The 14,466-nt window shown below is 46.4% G+C and overlaps 1 long non-coding RNA gene across 2 annotated transcripts in view; it reads left to right on the forward strand.

The window, feature by feature from the left end:
• LOC119846284 overlaps positions 1-14,466 on the forward strand; it is a 66,739-nt gene that overhangs the window by 31,108 nt on the left and 21,165 nt on the right. The window contains exons 1-2 of one of the 2 annotated variants that reach the window (XR_005289822.2): positions 1,312-1,673; positions 8,013-8,975. The exons of the other annotated variant lie outside the window; for it this stretch is intronic. This is a non-coding gene — a long non-coding RNA (uncharacterized LOC119846284). Of the gene's footprint in view, positions 1-1,311; positions 1,674-8,012; positions 8,976-14,466 lie in introns of those variants that run through there. 2 annotated transcript variants of the gene reach the window in all.

Here is a 14,466-nt window from a genome sequence, read left to right on the forward strand (position 1 = left end):
CATTGAGGCAAGAGGGTACAATTTCCAAAGGGCCTGAGTGACTCAGGAACTTTAGTTCTATTAACTTTGAAGTAACTCCTGGCCAGATTTTCAAAGGCATTCCGGTGCCTAAAGATGCAAATAAGCGTTTGATGTCAATGGGAGTTAGGCACCCAGCCTGCTTAGGCGCGTTGAAAATCCCACTTTGCATCTTTAGGCACCTGAATGCCTCTGAAAATCTGGCCAGAAGTGACCCAAGGAACTTGAGGGCTTTTGAAAATGTTGCCGAGAATTTTCCGAAGGGTCCAGTTCCCAATATTGGGACCAGATATTCTGAACAGCTCAGGCAGCTAAAGCTGGCTTCTCAGAAGAGCTCAGCTTGGTGGGAGCCTTTAGGAATAGCCGCCCACCGGCGTCACAGTCCAAGCTGCTGGGCTCTGAGAGCTTCTGAACGTCTGTCCCCTGAGCAGAAGACAGTGGGAGCTCAGCACACTTAGCACCATCAGATCCGGCTGTGAGCCCAGCAATCCAACAACCAACTTGCTGCATGCCCCCTCTCCAACCCACTCCTCCAAAAAGCCCCCAGAGCTAAACACGCCCCACAGGGGAACTGCAAAAGGGGGAGATACTGTGCGTTCAAGATTCAGAATGCTTGGGCCCCCCCAGTCAGATGTTTTCATTGTTTGCCCCTTGCCCAGATGCCAGTAAAAGCCTTTTGACAAACAAAATCTTCGTCCCTGCTCCACCAAGTTCAGTGTTCTCAGGGTGAGAGAGGAACAGTGGAGCCAAGATTCTGTCATTTCAGTGGCCAGGCCAGTGATAAAAGGCATGCGTAGCTCATCCCTTGGGCCTGGGAGGGTGACCTGTTTTGGGCGAGGGGGAGAGAACTGGCAGGGTGGGGAAGAAGAGAGAGAGAGAGAAAGTGGAAAAGCTGGTGTGAGAGGCTAGGGCTGGGTGATCCCTTGCAGGCTTACTGGCAGGGTGCTTTACAAAACAGGGGTGATGAGGGGAGGGGAGGCTTATTCCTCCCCACCCCCACTCCCCATCCTGGCAGCAATACTCCAGCACTGGGACGTGAGTAATACGCATCCCACTGTGGGAGTTAGATCAAAGCCAGTGAAGTAGATACAAGAGGTTTCTGCTTCACAGACCAGAGAGGCTGGAGTTCAATAGAGCCTTTGTTACCCAGGCTCTTGAGAATTAAGGATGGAGAAATACCTGACCACCCCCCCTCCCCCGCCCCCCAGCCCCAGCCCCGGGGTGATGAACAATCTCAAGTGTGCAGTGGAACAGCAACCACTTGGCTACTGATGGAGAGACGGAGAGGGAAGGCAGAGAGGGGACGGCAGGCAGAGGAGGGGTCAACGGCTTCAAAAATGAGTCAAGTTTAGTTGGATGCCGCTCAGATTTCTGTGGCGGGACGGCAGCAGGAGGTGTGGAGCAGGAGTCGGGGTGTACAGCACTCACAGCTGGATCCCCAGGAGACTGGTGTGGCCGGGAGCATTGTCCTCCTCACCGGAAAGCCTGTGATTCAATAGCCATGGACGGGGTGCTGGGAAGGAGACGGTAACACAGATCTCATCTCTCCTAGCCAGCGGGGTGGGTGGCGGGAGCTGTTGCCATTTTTCAGGCCTATATCCAGGTCAGCTGGTTCGGCACGCCAGCCCCGCCGTGACGATGTTGCGCTGCCAAAGGTGAGATCATATGTGCCCAGCCGTTGGTGCCGAGACTTTGAAAACGATGAGTTCCTTCAATCCTCTCCCTGCTGGGGGCTGGCGTGTCTGATTAGGGCTTAGTGCAGCCAGCAGGGGGGCAAGGTGGAGAGGAAAGAGGGGGGAAGCAGTGGAGGGTGCTGATGAAAGATCCGGGATGGCGTTTAACCTGCCACGGTGTGTGTGCATCTCCCTTTTCCCTCTTGACGGCTGTGTGGTGCTCTCCAAGGGTAGAGCGCAGTCTTTTCCTGGGGCGAGACTGAGGGAGCAGGATGGGGCTGGAGGCTGTACTGGAGGTTTGCAGCAGAGATGGGCTGGGTAGTTTTGGTGTCATGGGGTGGGGGTTAAAAGCAGGTTCCTTCTATATCCTCCCAGCCCTGGGTGCTGGAGCAATGAGACAATGCAAAGCACCATGCTGCTCTATTAAGAGGAGGGTGCACGGCAGTTGGAGCTGACTCCACAGAGGCACCTGGCTTTGATGCTGAAGGCACCAGGCTCGTTGGAAAGATGGGGCTGTGCTTTATGTCCAGCAATGGGATACCATGGCATACAGCATGCATGTCCACACAGGAGCAGTTGGGGATAGGGTGCATGTGACTATATAGGAGCACATAGGCATATGTGTACAGATATGTCCGCCACTATAGGAGCAGGTTGTTGTATAGCACCAGTGGATACATAACAGGTGAGCACTATGTGTACCAACAAAGGACCATACAGGTGGCCATACAGCCCACACACAATGCATGACAGCGTAGAACAATGTAGCCATGCTTAGAGTATGTCTGCGCAGTGCCCATTTAAGCCCATGCAGGTGTCATTCACAATGCAAGTTCCGTTGCCTAGATAAAGACTGTTGCCAAAAAGCAAATGTGTCCACGTAGGACCGTATGGAGCAGGCGGTGCCTTTTTCCTGACATTCAGATTTGATTGTTAAAAGAGAACGGATGTGGGCAAGCAACATTTCAGAGCCATCCATGTGCTTCAGAAGCTCAGCTTGTCAGTGAAAGGCCTGTGTATTATTCTATACTGCAGGGTTTAAGATTTCACCAAACCCGTTGACTGTACCGTTTTAGAGAAACTGAATTTCCCAAAGACTTTTACCGAGGCAACAAAGGGGAATTTCTTAGACTGGCCTCATCAGAACCTGGTAATTAGCAATCACTGTTGCTGAACAAGTATGAGCGACAGAAGGGTATGTAAGGGAAGAGAATAACGGCAGAGGGCCAGATCTTTAGCTGTATAAATCTGCGTAGCTTCATTGACTTCGGCAGGCTTCCCTGGTTTACACCGCACACGCGGTGCGGAGGCACTTGCTAGAGAGCGAAGACTATTCCTGTGTCTAGACTAAGCTGCTGGGAGTATCTCTTGTGTTCCTCTCCTCTGAACACACTTTACCTTGTCCAGACGTGCCTGTTTTGTGGCTGCCTCTGATTCTGCAGAGAGAAAGGTTTCTTGGAAGAGGCACCCAAGGAGACCATCAACCTGGGAAGCGGAGTGGGAGGGAGTGGGAAACATACTCTCAGCAAAAGTCTTTCTTTGTCCAGCAGCCTACAGAGAAAGTTTTGTTTCATGCACCTTTTGCAGCTGCGTCTTATTATGCATTCAGTTATTCTAGTAGCCAGTGCCATTACAATAGCTGCTAGAGAAGAAATGTAGACTAGTCCTTGGAAATGGGAGGCAGGACTCCTGGGTTCTAGTCCAAACTCTGCTGTTGACTTGCTGTGTGACCTTGGACAAGTCCCTTACCAGCTGTGGGGCAAGATTTTCAAAGCTCAGTGCCTTCATTCCCTTGTTTATAAATGAGATGTAATAACACTAAACCACCTTTTGGAAACTCCTTGGACATCCTCAAATGAAAGTGGCTTTATAAGTGCAAAGTATTACTGTACTTAATGGGCCAGATCCTCAGCGGGTGTACACTGCAGCTACACTGATTTACACCCAGCTGAGGATCTGATCCAATGTTTATCACATGCTTTGAGATCCTTAAAAGCAACATAAAATGCTGTCATATGGGATGCCAATGGCAGGCATTTATCAGAACAGGCAGAAAATACTGCAGATGCAGTTATGGCCAGAAAATGGACTATGTAAAAATAAACTCTTTCATGCTTTACACATCTGCTCCCTGGAAGTTTTGCCATTGGTTTCAATAGAAGCAGGATTGGAGCAGGTATGTTCTTTAAGATTCATCGCTGCTGGAAGACAGTGCTGCCCCTAGAACTACAATGCTACAGTGCAGCTTGTAAAATACAACTTGGATGAGAAGGGCGCAGGGCTTTCTAGCTGCCTGTTTTATATAATTCCATTTGCAAATCAACGCTAAGGGAATTAGAAACGATGGGCCTCGTTCTTTTCTCATTTACACTGGAGCAAATGAGGAGTAACTACATTAAAATGCCTACGTAAGTGAGAGAAGAATTAGGCCTAATATACATAGGTGTCCTTAATAGGGAGTTTCCACATTCTTGCATATTTTGACCCCAACTCTGTGAAGTGCTGAGCACCTCATTTCACACTGCAGTCAATGGTAGATATGGGTGCTGAGCATCTTGCAGGGTAGGGCTCTAAGGACCAAGTCCTGCTGCTCTTGAAGTCTATGGTAAAATTCCCAAAAGCTCCAAAGGGATCAGGATCTGCCCCTTAAAGCTGTCTTTGTAAGCAAGGAATAATGCAGCAACCTTAACATAAAAACTCAGGGCCCTATTTTACAACTCCTCCATGATCAGAGCTCCCCATCACCTCCGGGTGTGGAGAACTTGCAGGGAGAACTCAGCGTTACTCCCTTAGCCCTACAGGAGTCTGTGTGGCAGGGGGAGAGTGTGGTGCATGCTATTTCCCTGACCCTCCTCTCCCTCACTCTCATTTTAAACCATGGGAATGGCACTGACTAGGCAGTGAAGCTACTCACGATTTACACTGGTGTGAGAGGAGAATCAATCCATTGTGGTGTTTGCACCATCAGCTGCCTTGCCAGCAAAGCTCTGACTGCAAAACCTGTATTGCTGAAAAAGAGACAAGAGGCAGAATGAGAAAAGCTGGGATTTTAGAGCTTTTGATCTGTAAACTGTGCAAACTGCTGGACATAAATGCACATCCTCAAGATATCCCTTTTACTGTCACTCTTCCAACCACAACAGCACTTTGAAATGTTTAGGGCCAGATTCTGCTCTCAGTTACTGCACTGTCAATCTGGAATAACACCACTGACTTCAGTTACTCTGGATTTACATGGTGCAGCTAAAATCAGAATATGGCCTTTCCAGGCACCCACTGCCGTTAGTGTACTTCATCCAGACAGGTGGATATTCATATACTGTGCAAGTCAGGTCCTGCCGGTGAAACTCCTAGGTGTTCGGCTAGGTTTAGCCCGCTAGTGAGAGCAGCAACCAGCTCATTGTAGGCTCCCAGCCGGACTGCGACAGGCTTTAGCTAATTAATGGAGGCGACGCATGGTAAAGACTCCATAATGGCCTTCATTAGACAGCATGTCCTGTTCTATAAAAGCAGCTAAACTGAGGCCACCAAACTCATTTCAAGGATGGCCCAAGAAAGATTCATAGATTCATAGATATTAAGGTCAGAAGGGACCATTCTGATCATCTAGTCCGACCTCCTGCACAACGCAGGCCACAGAATCTCACACACCCACTCCTGCGATAAACCTCTCACCTATGTCTGAGCTATTCAAGTCCTCAAATCATGGTTTAAAGACTTCAAGGTGCAGAGAATCCTCCAGCAAGTGACCCGTGCCCCACACTGCGGAGGAAGGCAAAAAACCCCCAGGACCTCTGCCAATCTGCTCTGGAGGAAAATTCCTTCCCGACCCCAAATATGGCAATCAGCTGAACCCTGAGGATGTGGACAAGACTCACCAGCCAGATACCCAGGAAAGAATTCTCTCTAGTAACTCAGATCCCACCCCATCTAACATCCCAGTAATGACAGTGGGGAGAGATCACATGATAGGCCGGTGACTTTATTTAGAAGTGGAGCAAATTACTTCTGGGCCTAGCTCCAGTTAAATTAAATTTTCTTCAGGAAACTGTGAACTCTGGGGAGTCAGAGATGGAGTCAAGGTGGCCACAGTTCAGAGGGACTAAGAGGGGTTTCATTTTTTTTTTATTTCCCTTTCCCTTTTTTTTTATTTCCCTAAAGACGGCTGGCTTATCCTCGGTAAGCCCTCTGCTGTGGTCTATGGCTTTTTATTCCTATGTGATTGCGTTTCCTAACTCATGTAGGGCTAAAAGCCATGGGCTACATAGAGGACGACTTCACCTTCTCAGGCACCTCTACAGTCTGCACGGATTCCTGATCCCTTTTTAATCACCCATATTTATTTGGTAACAAATAGCAAGTGAAAGGGGGCATTGAAGCCTTGCACGACCTTGAAGTTTTAGCCGGACAAATAGGGAAGGGGGTGGTTAGCCAAGGGACAGACAAAGGAGGGGTGGGGGGTGATGTCGGCCTTTCAGAGCCCTTCCTCCCCATTCAGAGCTGAAAGGCAGCTTTAGTGCGTCCGGGGCTGCACAACTGCTGTAAGAAGTCTTTGGGAGGGAGGCTTTGAGTTTCTTTTTTAGTGCTGGGCTTTTCTCACACAGTTCAAAGCTCCCCCACCTGCAGCTCTTCTGAACAAAAGGTTCAGGCACAAATGAAGGCCATTTCCTATGAAGACAGAGTGCCGGTTAACTAGAGCCACAGAAAGTAGCCACCAGGTAATTATAAAAGCCTTTCTCTTCTATTGTCTCCTTTCTCTAGAGGGATCGCACAGGTGTCCAAGAAAGGGAGAGGCCCCTCCAATCACTTTTACTCTGATTCCATCCTGCACTCCCCGTCTCCCCTATCCTCTGTGCACTTTGAGGCCACGGCGGGTGCAGTAAACTCGGTTGCCCTCAGTGGAGCCACATCAATGGGCACCAACCAAGGATTTGTCTCAGCGTCTTCTGTGAGGCTGTGCTGTGAGATCAGTTGGGGGGTGAGGGAAACCAGAGGGGTGATTGGAGAAAGATGAAAATCATACAGAAGAACTGTGCTAATTCTCACTGTGCTAATCTGCAAACCCCAATAATCCTCACGTTCAAAACCTGGCAGGGTCTTGCCCAGCTTCTTGGCTCAAACTGAGCAGCAAAGAAAATGTGGTGGTGAGGTTTCATGCGGATCAGACTTCGTTATATTTCCCTACACATTTGGTCGTGCAGTGAGAAGACATGCATGCTGTATCCCCAAGCCAAGCATTTCAAAATCATGAGTCCGAGACCTCCACCATCATGAAGCTTACTTTCTGAGCTTTGAGCTTTTAGAGGTCACAGTCTTAAGCTTTTTTCCTCCACACTTATCCTTTTATAAAAAAAGTGAAAGCTGAGCTTCTCACATGACTCCAGGAGCTGGGGCTTTCAGAAAAGCACCAGCTATCATCCCAAGACTTATGGTAAAATCATGAGAGTTAGCAAGAGTGTGCCACGTAAATAATTAAAACTAAGCAGTGCTAGTCAAAATTAATTGAACAAAGAAGATCTTGTGAGGCTGTTAGGGTATTTTTGGTTGGTTTGGGTTTGCGGCCAGGCAGGGGAGAGACAGGATTTGCTCATTCACAAAATTTGCCTATTGCAACCGGTCCCTATCACTTGTGTCAATGAGGGCTCAATCCTGCAGTCACATCTTCATTGACTTCAGTTGGACTCAATGTGGACACCTGTTTCTCTGATCTTGGCTAGCTATTAGTGAAAGAGCAAGACTCTGATAGTTAATGCTCCAGTCCTGGAGGGCTTGGATAATTAACCAGTAATAATAGGAAAGGAAAAAAATTAACGAGCCCATTTAACCACCTTCTTTGTCGGAAACCAAAATGTTTTGTTGTGCTGGGAAAGTAATGAGCAAAATCCCCTTTTCCTGTTAATGGTACATTAACCCATCTTGAATTGTGGCAAAACTCCTGTGGAATGCATGGCCCTGAGATCGCCATGCTGTTCCTGAATGAATTCCTAATGATCAGTGCAGCTGCTCTGGGGCCCCCCACACTTTCATAACGATAGGGGATTTAAATGGGGAACGTTGCTGAAAAGGATTGGGGAACCAGTTCTTCCAGGATCCCAGCTCTCCTTACGCTGTTCCCATTTATCCTGATTAGCCTCAGTCATCTCCGGTAATTGCAAAGCTTCATTCTGTAGCTAAATCCAGCCGCCAGGCTGGGTTAATTTGTATCTTTGTTTCATGAATATGGAGGGCACAACATGCCACCTTTATAATCAGGATGCCGGGAAGCTGGCACTTGTTTACAGGCATAATTTTTAAGTGGTAATTGCTTCTTATTGTCAACAGGCTCCAAGAGATTGCAAAGGATCTCAAATACCCAAACAGAAGCGGCAGTAGACCCCATTAATATTTCGGTGGCTGTCGGGCAAAGCTGCTCAGAACAAGATTATTGGCAGGCTGTCTGCAGAACGCAGGCTAGATACTCATCTCCTGAGACTCACTTTGACTACCCTTTATACTATTGCTTTTTCTTTTAGCAAAGCAGGCGCTTAAAAAAGAAAGAGAGAGAAACACTCGACAACATGTATGTTTTCAACACTGCGTTGGATGGAAACCCAGCTGGGGTAGGAGGGTGAGAGCTGGGTCTGATCACTTGATCACCTCTGTTAGTCAAAAACAAATGGATCTAGGGCCAAACACGTCCCACAAAGTCTTTTTCTCCCTTAATATTTTTTTTCAGATGGAATATTTTCTTGCCAAGCCACAGACAACCCAAGCTGCAAGATCTGGATTCTGATTTTTGAACACTCCACAGTTTGAGGAGTATTTGGATCTAGTTTGGCCCATAATAATGACAGGAGCATCGATTCATATGCTTTAGGGCCAGGAGAGACCATTAAAATCATCTCATCTGACCTCCGGCAAAGCACAGGCCATAGACTTTCACCCTATGGTAACTGCATCAAACCCATTCCTTCGAGCTGAGCTAGAGCATGTTTTTTACCTACAGCATATTTGGGCCTGTCTCTGCCATTGGCCTGATTCAGACATCAAGCAACCCAAAAAATCAGAGTTGTTTTGGTTCTGGGCTTTTGTTTCAGGCCTATCACTAATGGAAATGGGGTTGACCTTGCAGGGACTCTCAGGAGGAGTGTCTCGGAGACTGCGGCAGAAGGGGCATTTGAAACAAGACCTCGTAGGAGGCATGAAGAGCGTAGTAAGACTTGGGACAAGTGGCTGCAGGAATGGATGCTAGCAAGAGTGGTTGCAAAGCATCTACTGAAGAAGACATAAGACTTCCAGAGTCAGGTGAGCTATGGGCTTGGTTGTCATCCAAGACTTGAAAGTAGCTCATGTGGCCTTACAGTTAAAGCAACCTTTGCCTGCTGGTCTAAGCGCCTATATTAGGGCTTGTCTACCCAAAGAAGTGAATTTGGGTGAAGGTAGTATGTGAATTTAAACAAGAATAGCTATTCCTGAATAATTTCTTGTGTAGAGGCTCTTATTCCTGAATAAGAGAACCTTATTCTGAATTAACTTAATCCACTTCCTAAAAGAATTAAGCTAATTCAGAATAAACTAATCAGGAATAAGTCCCTGTGTAGACCAGCCCTAAGGGTGTCCACACATGGAATTGTTCAGGAATAGCTATTGAGCTTTTATCCACACGTTCCCTTAATCCATACTAAACCTTCAAGTAGACAAGCCCTACTGACCCACATCCAGGAGCAGACTTTGGTGCCCCAGCTTCCAGTGCTTGAATTAGGGTCAATGAGGTTAATAACATCCCTGCCTCTCAATGCAGCAAGAAGATGATGAGTTTCCGCTGGCGTCTTCCCTTTGAAGTGAAACATCTCAAAGCTTTTGTTTAATTTAGTAGAAATCCCTTCTCTAGCCACCCCTCCACCTCTGACCCCAGCCAGGACTCTGTGACTTAGCTCTCTAAGAGACAAGGCAAATACTCTCAGGCCAACTCTGCCACTGTGGTTATAACAAAAATAAAATGACTAGTCGAACTGACAAACATAGAGTGAGATTTTCAAAGCAGCCTTGAAGACTGTACACACTCCTGCCATTACTTTTAATAGGAGAGATGGGTCTCACTCCCCTGGACTGCTTTGGAAATCTTATCCCTAAGAAAAGGAAGAGCTCTTAAGAAGTTCAAAGCTCTTCATTGTTTTTGCCATGCTATTTATTGTCATTGCAATAATGCTGTCTCCTGCCCTGAAAAGAAAGAGATACGAGCAATCAGATTCTTACAATATTGTTAATTCCTTTCAGAGCTACCAAGAACTAAAGAGGAGGGCCAGTCAAGCTACTAGGAGCATCCATTACCTATTGACACCCTAAACCCTACCTAGTATTTGTTATGGGCCAGATGGCGGCTTGGCTTGTGCAGGACAGTAGGACACACCTATGCATCGTAGCATCGGCAGCTGCCTATAGGTGAGAGCAGCTTGTATAGGGCAGCTATATCTCTCCTACTCCATGTGCATGGGCAGAACCTTGGTGCCATATCCCTCCCCTATGTGCCAGCCAGCATACCTGTTCAGGTAACTTTGCACAGGTACTTCTACCAAAGCAAGGAGGAATTCTCGATAAGTCACAATCTGCTTGCTGGCCTGTTCCAGGGGCTGGATAACTTACTCAGGGCTTAGGGCAAAGCCACACTTGGGCCCTGCATTAACACACTTCCCCCTACTTACAAACAGAGCTGGAGTTCTGGATTTCTTGCTGGGTCAGCTCGTCATATGGAAGACAACCCCTTGAGCAGGAGCAATTTCCCTGCAGACTGCGATAAATGACTCCAGGGAGGGAGTTGTAATTATTAATATTTTAATTACAGCCAGATGATAACGAACCGAAAAGCCGTTTTTTATTAAAGCTGCAGCCGTTGGGTAATGAAGGAAGAGGCTGCTTCTCTATTCCTTCAATCACGCCAAGCTCATTTAACTCACTCTAAGTTGAGGATGTTGGGGGATGAGAGACAAAGAAGGAAGAAGCTGCTGTTCTTATTTAGTTCTGTCTCAATGGGCTGCAGAGACCATTCCCACCTTCACTTGTTAGCCAGTCCCCTCTATCTTCTTATCATTAAGGGCCTGATCCAAAGCTCATTAAAATCAGTGAGCGTCTTTCCATTGACTTCAGTGGGCTGGAGATTAGGTCCCAAATACATTGGACCCATCAATCTCAATGAAGCCACCACAGTAACATCGAGGATAAAACTGGCCTGTTTATTCACCCAGAGTTTGCTTTGCCACCTGCTCACCATGGGAAAATCCCCATTAACGGGGTGGAGAATCGTAAAAAGGTTCTCAGCTCAAGGCGGGTCGCTGTGTGGTTGCAGTTTCTTTTTAATTGTATCTTTTGCGTTGATGGGTCTCAGTCCAGTTACTTATGGGCAAGTGTCCAAAAGTCCCACTCATCCTAACTGGACCATTGTTGGCAGTTTCAGCAGAGGGGTCAAGCACTGACTGAGCCATGGAGACTGACTCTCCTCTTATATCTTAGTGATGGTCCCTCTTCCCAGGGTGAGGCTATGGTGCATTGCTGGGCTAGTGATGGGGAAGTTTGCCCACACTGTACCTGTTCCATGGATAATGAAGGGGGGAAATGTCAGGAGATTTGCAGTTCATTTTTCCTTCCCTCCTGCCTCATCCTCATTAATGGATGGACTTTGGATGGGGACAGAGTTTCCTCAATTTTCCAAGCTGTCATTGCAATGGTTCGGGTCGGTTCTTCTTTTGTTTGACCTGGTCCCTCCAGCCTCAGGGCCTGACCTTGCAATGTGTTGCACTACTTCGGTAAAGTGCCAAGAGCCCTCAACTCCCAGAGGTGTCAGTCAGAGGTGAGGGTGCTGAGCATGTTGCAGGAAGCACCTGGCACCTCATAAAACCTGACCACAGCTACAACAGATTCTTTGGGAAGCCTTTGCAGATAGGGTACTTCAGGAGGAAAGCCAAGGGGCTTATGGAGGATATAGCTGGACATGCTGCCTCTCCAGTCATGAGGGACTTTTTGACTAAGAGCCCAGTCCTGGGAATGGAGCACACTCAGCACTTCACAAGTTCAGGTCCTGCATTCAGCAACAAGGAAGGTTTCATGGGTGATGAGAGATCAGTGGGCGAGGGCACGTGACACATTAGGTATAGTAGAACTAGAATGCAGAAGTGCTGCTCTCTTAGGCCCCGCTGTGCTGCAGGATGTCTATGCATCTGCCAGCTGTTAACATTTCTTTGGCTAGGCCCCTCTTGAAAAGAGAAAATATTTTTTTAAAAAATCCCTCCCTGATTACACCACACAGGCTTTCTATGTCAGGCTCCCATCAGCTCATACTACCAGAGAAATAAGGACCAGGAGATGTGCTAGACATGCCCAAGTCCATTTCACTGGCAGTCAGACCCAGAGACACATCTGTACAACTGGGGCTACGCTCGGACACGTATAGCTCTGTGGTTCACGCAAGCCGTTTTGTCGGCATTTGATCTATGCCTGGGTTCACATTATTATTTATTGTTTGTTTGTGTCACAATAACACATAAACGCCTTAACATAAATCGAGATTCCATTATGCGAGGTGCTGTACATATGCACAGCAAGACAGTCCCTGCCCCAAAGACATTACAATTGAAATAGATAAGACAGACAAAGGGTGGAAGAAAGGAAGGATTTTTTATGCTCATTGTACAGATGGAGAACTGAGTCGCAGAGAGATTAAAGGAGAGATTTTCAAAAGAGCACAATTTGGTGGCTGAGCTCTTTAGAAAATCTGTCCCCATTTGATTTGCTAAGTGTCTTCATGCCTTTTGAGTTTTGCTTGGAAAATTCACAAATAGGACAAAAAGGGACAAACAATTTTTTTGTTATGAACTATTCTTTCGGCTCTGCTACCTATGGAAAGATATGGATCTACTGTATATACCATGCAATGCCTCCCCCCTAGCCCCCGCCTCCAGGTCTGCTTGAAAATGGGTTATTAAGTAACAGGCTACCCCACTGGTGCTGAGTCAGCCTGAAACTAATGAACACCCTGGCTGGCCATTTGAAATTTATTGCACCTATTAATTACAACCATTAGCTGCAGCCAGTGAAATTTTTATAATGAGGACCCTTGTGACTTTGCCTTCCTAGCAGAAAATTAACTGTGTGGGGTGAAGAATCAATGGGATCAGCATACTTTACAGAAGTGATGTTTTAATTAGCAATTCTCTGCAAACATGCGGGCACAAGAAACAGTGCTTTGGTTCATTATCTCCTCTTAAAGGGACAGAATTTCTTTTTGATTTAGTCCTTTTCCGGTCTCTTCTGTTTCAAAAAAAGTATCCCGCTGTAAATTACGTGTTGCTGCTCTTAATTGGGTTTCGCCTTAGGTTGTTATAATGAGGGAGCACCCACGGTGTGTGAAAAAATAAGAACCATAATTTTAGAAGTGGAAATAAAAAACAAATTAAATAATGTGGATACTGTGGTAAAATTAGCCAGCGATACAGCAACCGGCATACAGAGAAGTGTAATGAAGTGTCTGGTGCGTATGTGAGGCATGCCCTCTGCTGGATGGAATCAGTATGGCCCTGTACTGCTAATAGCTAAAGGAGATAGATGGTCCATTATTTTAAAAAAAGAAAAGGAGGACTTGTGGCACCTTAGAGACTAACAAATTTATTTGAGCATAAGCTTTCGTGAGCTACAGCTCACTTCATCGGATGCATTTGGTGGAAAATACAGTGGGGAGATTTATATACACACACATAAATTTGTTAGTCTCTAAGGTGCCACAAGTACTCCTTTTCTTTTTGCGAATACAGACTAACACAGCTGCTACTCTGAAACCTGCCATTATTTTAAGTGATAGATTTTAGAGCAGGTGGCTCTGGATTCCATCCCTGTAATTTTCATTAAGTTCTTAAGGCCACATTGCACAGTGTGCAGTAGTGACTACTAAAGGCCTAGGTGAGTGGATTCGTTACAACAGTCAAGAGTGAAGATCAATCCAGCCCAATTTGAGTCCAGATCTGTGCTTTTCAGAGTCTGCTAGCCATTGGAACTGGGTTAGGGTGTAAAAAATATGTCATAAATCTCTTAACATAGGCCTCTGTGCTGGGGCATAGCTCACAATGCTGACACACTTGAAGCCCAAGGTTTTAAAAATGTGACACTGGTTTGGGGTGCCCCACATGAGACACTGAAAGGGGCCTGATGGTTGTTCAGCACTGTCTATTCAACCAGCTCTTTTAAGGTGTCTCAAATGGGGCTCCCAAAATCACTGATCCCATTTGAAAATCTTGGCTACAAAGGTCAGAGATGGCTGGAATATCCACCATGAATGGGAAACAACTTGAAATCTGAAGGCATTTTTTCATATTTTATTACAAGCTATTTTATTCTATTCAGATCCTTGGTATCTGGGCACTTTCCAGTACTAGGTCATTTTATCAGGACATTGGCCTCACCTCACAAATTTTTTGCAAAAAAACGGGACCTGTTTCCATTGAAAAACAATCCGTTTCCCAAGAAGAATTGTCTTGCTGGGGGCAAAAGGCAGCTTTAAAATTTGGAGTTCAAACTGTAAAATTTAACATTTTTCTAGTGGGGGAATTAAAAGTTAATTTGATCACATTTCTCAGGAAAGCAAAATTAGAGTGGCATAAAATCACATGAATTGAAACCTCAGAATTTCTGTGCAAACCTTCGCCAGGACAATTAAAGGGCCAGTGACACATCATGACAAACCTTCTCTTTCAGTGCAACTTTGCTTTTAGCCATATGAAAAGAGGGTTCACCTGATTCTTCCCTCACCCGA

Source organism: Dermochelys coriacea, chromosome 21, assembly GCF_009764565.3.
Source record: "Dermochelys coriacea isolate rDerCor1 chromosome 21, rDerCor1.pri.v4, whole genome shotgun sequence".
Taxonomy (NCBI): Eukaryota; Metazoa; Chordata; order Testudines; family Dermochelyidae; genus Dermochelys; species Dermochelys coriacea.